Source organism: Gopherus evgoodei, unplaced genomic scaffold, assembly GCF_007399415.2.
Source record: "Gopherus evgoodei ecotype Sinaloan lineage unplaced genomic scaffold, rGopEvg1_v1.p scaffold_33_arrow_ctg1, whole genome shotgun sequence".
NCBI lineage: Eukaryota > Metazoa > Chordata > Testudines > Testudinidae > Gopherus > Gopherus evgoodei.
Window position 1 is genome coordinate 1,001,984 of NW_022060005.1, and position 7,281 is coordinate 1,009,264.

A 7,281-nucleotide genomic window follows, 5' to 3' on the forward strand; every position below is an offset into this window, starting at 1 on the left:
TGCTGCCTTGGGGACTGGTAAGAATCCCTCTGTGAAACTTTCCCTACTTTTATTTTATTACTTTAGCTGCTGGCTCTGTTTCCCCAGCACACAGACTCAAGCTAAACCTTGGTTTGTGTCTTAAAGCCTCTCTTAAACTCCGGGGCGCTTTGCTGCTAAAAATAAGTTTGTGCCACTGCTCAGCTCTGCTCCTGTTGGCTTTGCCTTGGGGCTCTCTGCTTTCAGCTGTATCCCTTGGCTTCAGCCACCATCCCTTGGCTTCCTTGGGAGCTGTATCCTGGGCATATACCACTCTGCCCTCTGTGACTTTCCCATAGCATAAGGTGCATCATAGTTTTTTTTTTTTAGTTTAATAAGTCATAGTTTGTTAAGATTGTAAAGCTTGTAACTTCACCTGCCTTGTTATAGTTTACTGTTTTGTTGCTCCAAATAGTTGCTTGTTATAGTTTTTGCTTAGAATTGTGATATTTGTTGTTTTGCCTAGTCGTTGGTTAAGATAGATAAGGTTTTTGCTGCTTTAAATTCGCCTTCCTGCTGTCCCGATCTCTCCCTGAACTTTCCCGTGTCTGTTTCTCCCCCTCTCCAATCTCCCCCTCTGTGTGCTTCTCCGTGTCTCCCTGTTATAACTCCTTGCTGCCCCCACCCCGCGTCTGCACTCCCTCCGAACTTCCCAAACCCCTTGCTGCTTCTCCCCCTGTATAAACTTCCCAAACCCTTTGCTGCTTTTTTCCCCGCATCTGCACTCTCTCCGAACCTCCCAACTCCTTGCTGCTCCCCCCCCGCATCTGCATCACCCTCCGAACTCCCCTAACCCCTTGCTGCTTCTCCCCCTGTGAAACTTCCCAAACCCTTTGCTATTTTTTTCTCCTTTGTTTTTGGTGTCCGCTTGTTGCTTAAACCTCTTTCCAGCCCTTCTTTACACTTCTCCGCTGCCCCTCCCCTACCAAAGATCACCATCACGCTGCTCCATTGTCCTTACCCTGCAGGGCTTCAGAGTCTTTCTGCTGCTTCCAGCCGCACTCTCCTCTCATCAGTTGCCACTAATCATTCATTCCCCTCCCCTCTCCTGTTCCTTGACAGATTATCTGCTATCCTAGCCTCACAAATTAAGTCATTACTTTTCTTTTATACCGTTACATTGCATAAGTTCACTTATATTCACATTTTACTTGTAATTATAACACCCCTTTGGTTGCTTCCACTTTTCTAACATACGTCGTATTTGCATTGGTACCATTGTGTTACATTGTGTATAAGGCCACCAACCACTTAATACATTCTATCTAAGATTGTTGACCATTCTATATAGAAGCTACCATTTTATTTTGCATTTTTTTTGATACGCTTATTGACTGTACTGTATACCATTGTGCTGAACCCCACTTACTGTACCCCACTGTTAGAACTCCCTACACTGTTCAATAAGAAGAACCCCCCCATCATTGTCTATTGTAAACACCCTATACACCCCATCCCATCGTATTTCATTCTTAAATTCCCACCACTTCCTTTTTCCTTTAATAAAGAAATTAATTGGCACCCCACCTGTGTGATAATTGCTCCCCAAGATCCCATATACCCGCAGGTAGGGACAATCCTGAACTAGTCTATGTGAGTCAAGTTAATATATACCAGATGAAGGCCTAATCCTCATTGGTTGCACAGTGCTTCCTCAAACACAGGTCTTACTCCTTCTCCTGCATCAGTTTCTATGAGTAGGGACTGAGTAAGCACCTCAACATTTGGCCCGGTGGCTCACAATTTATTTCTATTCTTGAGCCAAGTTCAGAAATCTTTACTAGTTACAATTTATTCATGTAAAGCTCAGGAATGCATTTCCTCTGTTCTTTTGTGAGAAGGGACTAATTCCAGGAAAGGCTCATAGCTATGAATCTAAGGACTCCCTGGGTCACAGCTCCCGACTCATCTGGCGGACTTTAGAAGATCCCCTTTTTAGGCACCTAACTCTCCCCTTGCATTGTATAGGAAGCCTGAGCACCTCACTCAGGGTTGTGGTATCCATTAGGCAGCAGGGTGCCTAAACATTAAGCATTGCAATGATGAGTCTAAGACCCCTTTGTGGACTTTCATATTACTTGGGTGCCTAACTCCCATAGGTGCCTTTGAAATTCTCACTCTATCAGTCTGTCCATCACTATACACACTATCTATCTATATATCTACTTCAATGGGAATTGAAGGCACCCAAGTATTTTATATTAATTTTCTTATTATAGCTTTTTATTATAAATATTTATTTATTTTTCTTTTAGAATTTCAAATAGACTAATAATTCTGCCTCAAACTATCTTGTTTCAGTGTATAGTATGTGATAGACCCAGACCAGCTGGGTACAGCAGAATAGCAAAAGGCAAATATACTGGCCACTGGATTAACAGTTTTCTGTTCCCTGACTGACCAGAGCAGGGGCTGCTCCAAGCTAATGAGAACACTTGACTTTAATTAACCTGCAAAGAGTTAGGTGAGGCTGTTAAGCTAATGTGACCACCTGACTCTAATTAAGACCCCACTGATACTATAAAAAGGACTCATTCCAGTCAGACAGAGGAGATCCAGTGGAGAAGAAGTGTGGCTGGTTAATGAAGACATCCTCAAACCATTGTTAAGAGAGCTCTAAGGTAATGGTGAAGAAGGGAGAAGCAGGAGAGCTGTGGGGAAGTGGCCCAGGGAAATGTAGCAACTCTGATAGTGAAAGGTTGGCTGCCAACAGCTGCTACCATTAGGATCCCTGGGCTGGAACCCGGACTAGAGGGTGGGCCTGGGTTCCCACCAACCCACCACTACAGGAACATCTCCTGGGAGGGGAAGTCAGGCCCCTGTCAGGACAGGAGGCTAAACTGTTCTGAAATAAACCCCCAGGGGCAACAGAGACTGTGGGAGTTCTCTCACCAACCTCCTTGCTGGCCTATGATGAAAAGGGTTCAGTAGACTGTAATGCTGGCCCTAGAGAGAGAAGGGCTACATGGAGGGTCACAGTGAGCCACTGAGGCTAGCATAAACTGCTTAGAAGTGCAGGATCCATGGGGGCAAGGTCAGAGCTCTGCCACAAGTAATACAAAAAAAATCATATACTTAATACCAATTCACCTCAGTTTGTTCATGTGGGTGTATGTTTTAAGCTGCTTATGAATTCATTTTAGGGATACACATGAATGCTCAGTGAGGTACATAGGTTTTAAATGTATATTTGTTACATGTAGGTGGTAACATAGGTAGACAAGCCCTCAAAAGAGTATATCTACATCAGAATACACAGAGATAATTATTATAGAAATATGTACAATGTACACAGTTATTTAGTCAATATTGTTATACTCGGACCCTCAAGTTGTTATAGAAGAATATTTAACACAGTTATTATTTTACATATCTAATATATAGTATATTTGGTGCACACTTAGTGCAGGAATTACTGGACTGAATTCGCTGGCCTGTGCTCAGCAGGAGGTTAGACTAGATTATCATAATGGTCTCCTATGGCCTTAAAAATCAAGGAATATATGATATACATCCTGACGCTATAATCAGTGCTCCTAGCATAGACACCTGCACCTGCACAGAACATAATAGAAGTTAAGATCTTCCTCACAGAGCCGTTGTGTGGCAAACGCAATGTAGGTTTGTAAAGCTCTATCAGAGTATTCAACAGAAAGTCATTCACAAGTGCTGAGAATTGTTATTTGAAAATAGGTCAGGGAGTCTGGGGAAATGCATTCAAGAGACAGCCAAACATGTTTGCACTAGAGTGATAGAGCAGGAAAAGAGGCAGCCGATTGCACTTCACTGTAGAACTGGTGGGATTTTTTACATTATTGAAATTTTGATGAAAATTGTTAGGTTTACACACACAAGGTGGAAATGTTATGAAATATTTCACCTTTTCAACCACATGTATATTTTTTCCTCTAACATTTCAAATTTTGAAGATAGAATTTGGAGACAGCACTTTTACTAAATATTCTCTTTTGTTTTTCAATCAACTTGCAATCTGGTCAAAATTTTGAATTTCAGAAGTTGGATAAAAAAATCCTTAAATTTTTGATTAAAATAGTGGATTTTTGAAAAAAGCACAATTTTCCCTACCCGTTTTCCCTCCAGGTATAGAACAGGTCATTCCCCTCCCCCATAGCCAAATGTCAATGAAGAAAAGAAGGCAAGGGGGGAGAAATTCAGGAAAATGCTGCTGGATTTCTCTTATTCTTCCCATTTTGACTAACTCTCCTTTTTTTTTCTCTAATTTCTCCAGTTGTGTGAAAAGATGCTCTTCTCTATTGTTTTACTAAAGGCTTCCTTCACCTCTTTGTTCCTCAGTGTGTATATTATTGGGTTAAATACTGGCGTCACAACCTTGTACATGAGGGAAATCATCTGATCACTCTCTGGGCTGTAGCTGGACTTGGGCTTTATGTAGGAAATTAGGGCCGTTCCATAGAATAAAGTCACCACTATGAGATGGGAGGAGAAGGTGGAGAAATCTTTATCGATGTAGGACAGGATTATCAACAGGAAAGGTCTCATGATGAACAGCACTGGCATGGCCAAGAAAACAATCTTGATCTTGGACATGTCTGTGCACACCATCTTCATCATTGGTGGGATGTCACAGAAGAAATGGTGGATGCGGTTGGAGCCGCAGAAGGACTGATTGAAGATCCTCCTGCTCTGAACCACTTCCACCAAGATGCTGATGACCCATGAGGTGGCTGCTAGCTGCCTGCACACCCAACTACTCATGATGGCTGTGTAGTGCAAGGGGTGGCATATGGCCACATAATGATCATACGCCATGGCTGCTAGGAGGCAGCATTCAGTGAGGCCCAGGATGGTGAAAACATACATCTGGGCTGTGCAGCCTGCCATGGAAATGCTCTTATGCTCCACCAGGCAGTGACTCAGAATCTGAGGGCTAGCTCAGTGGTTTGAACATTAGCCTGCTAAACCCAAGATTTTGAGTTCAATCCTTGAGGGGGCCAGTTGGGGACTCATCCTGCTTTGAGCAGAGGGTTGGACTAGATGACCTCCTGGGGTTCCTTCCAAGCCTGATATTCTATTTCAGGGGTTGGGAACCTTTCAGAAGTGGTGTGCTGAGTCTTCATTTATTCACTCTAATATCAGGTTTTGCATGCCAGTAAAACACTTTAACGTTTTTAGAAGGTCTCTTTCTATCAGTCTATAATATATAACTAAACTATTATTGTATGTAAAATAAATAAGGTTTTTTACATGTTTAAGAAGATTCATTTAAAATTAAATTAAAATGCAGAGCCCTCTCAGACTGGTGGCTAGGACCCAGGCAGTGTGAGTGCCACTGAAAATCAGCTTGCATGCCGCCTTCAGCACACATGCCATAGGTTGCCTACCCCTGTTCTATTTCCAAGAAGGATAGGTTCACAAGGAGGAAATACATGGGGGTGTGAAGAGGTGGGTTGAGTTTTATCAGGAGGATAGTGAACAAATTTCCCACCAGAAAGATGAGGTGTAGGTAGTTAGAAACACCACAAATAGAAGAATATGCAGCTCAGCAAGGTACAAAAACCCCACCAAGGATGGTCTGGTTCTGGCCAGGGTCTCTCTCAGAATGGGTCCCCTTTTGGGGTAACAAACAGATTCTGGAGCTGAACCTGAAGAACCTCAAATGAATGTTAACTATACAACTAGTACTAGTTTCCCATCTGTTGGAATCCTTCAACCGAAAAGCTGCTGCCATTATGTATATAAATATGCAACTGAGCCTCATTATCAGGAAATAATAACTTTGGTATTGATCTATTGAAATCAATAAAAGTATGCTAATGTACATTGGCTGAGGATCTAGCCCACTGACAGCAATGATGTTACACTGATTTACACTAGCTGGGGATCTAATTCTTATGCCTCAGAGCATTTACCATCTCCCCCCCCCATCCATCTACATGAGAATTCAAAATGGGACCAGTCTTTTTGCCTTTGGGAATATTTTATCTACAACCATGTTTACTAAATAGAATTTCCAAAATGCAGGCAAAATTCTGATCTCATCCATGCCTTCATCATGACAAGAGTTAAACTCATGTAAGTATTCCCACTGAGGTCGTAACTCACATAAGTAAGGACTGTGTTTAAAGCCCTTGGAAGTATTAAAAGCATTATGGGTCAACTGCATCTCAGATATAAGAATATTGAAATCAATGGAGGATTTTGGCCCTTGGTGTGCTAAATATATTATTCTTCCCTAAATATTAAAGAAGAATTTAAATCATTGCTGCCATTATCACAAGAGCATCCTAACTGCCTTGTTCTCTCATTATACAAAAGAAGACCTAGGGTCAGTTCCTCAGCAGCTGTAAACCCTCATGGCTCCATTGATATCAGTAGAACCATGATGATTTACACCAATGGAGGATGTTTGTCTCAAACCCTTGCTATAAGGAGCTTGCAATAAGAAAGATCTGACAATTTAAGAAAATACTTTTTCTGCAGACATTTACTTCAGGATTATTTATTGAGAAGGAATTTCATACTAATGGACATTACAGTGAAAAGGCAAAATTGAAATAAAAAAATATTGATAATTATCCTTAGCATCTTCAATGTCTCGGTCACAAAGCAACGCATCTAACAGTAGTGAGCTACTAAGGAAGAAAGTGGGGGTCAGAAGGTAAAGGGACTTGGGCAAGGTCACAGTGAGTCAGCATCCCCAGAAATGGAACTGAGGTCTTCTGACACCTAAAAATATGCCATGACCACAGGACCATTCTCGTGGATATTCAACACACATAGACACACACAAGGAAGGGCACATCCCCTGCAGCAGGGAAAAACACACACACACACACACGCACAGAGAGAGAGAGAGAGAGAGAGCGAGAGAGAGAGAGAGACCAGGGCTCTTTCTCTCCATCGATGGGCAACAGGGTCTCTCTCACACACACAGAGCAGGGCTCATCCCTTCTAGCAGCAGGCAACAGGACACACACACACACTGGAAATCAAATAGAGAAAAGGAAATCAAACAATCTAAGCAAACAGTGATGGCCCACTGTGCAAAGTGCATTATATAGAACGATTTAAGGCAAATGGGAAGATTTTGACCAAATAGGAAGACTTGGAAAAGTTGTTGTGAAGTCAAAAGTATAACTGGGTTCAAAATAGAATTAGATAAGTTCAAGGTCCATCCATGGCTATTAGTCAAGATGGTCAGGGATACAACCCCAGGATCTGAGTGTCCCTAAGCCTCTGACTGCCAGAAGCTGAGACTGGACGACAGGGGATGGATCACTA

General features: G+C 42.2%; 1 pseudogene; it reads right to left on the reverse strand.

The window, feature by feature from the left end:
• Positions 1 to 4,199: 4,199 nt before the first annotated feature.
• LOC115641217 lies at positions 4,200 to 6,138 on the reverse strand (annotated as a pseudogene).
• Positions 6,139 to 7,281: the final 1,143 nt, after the last annotated feature.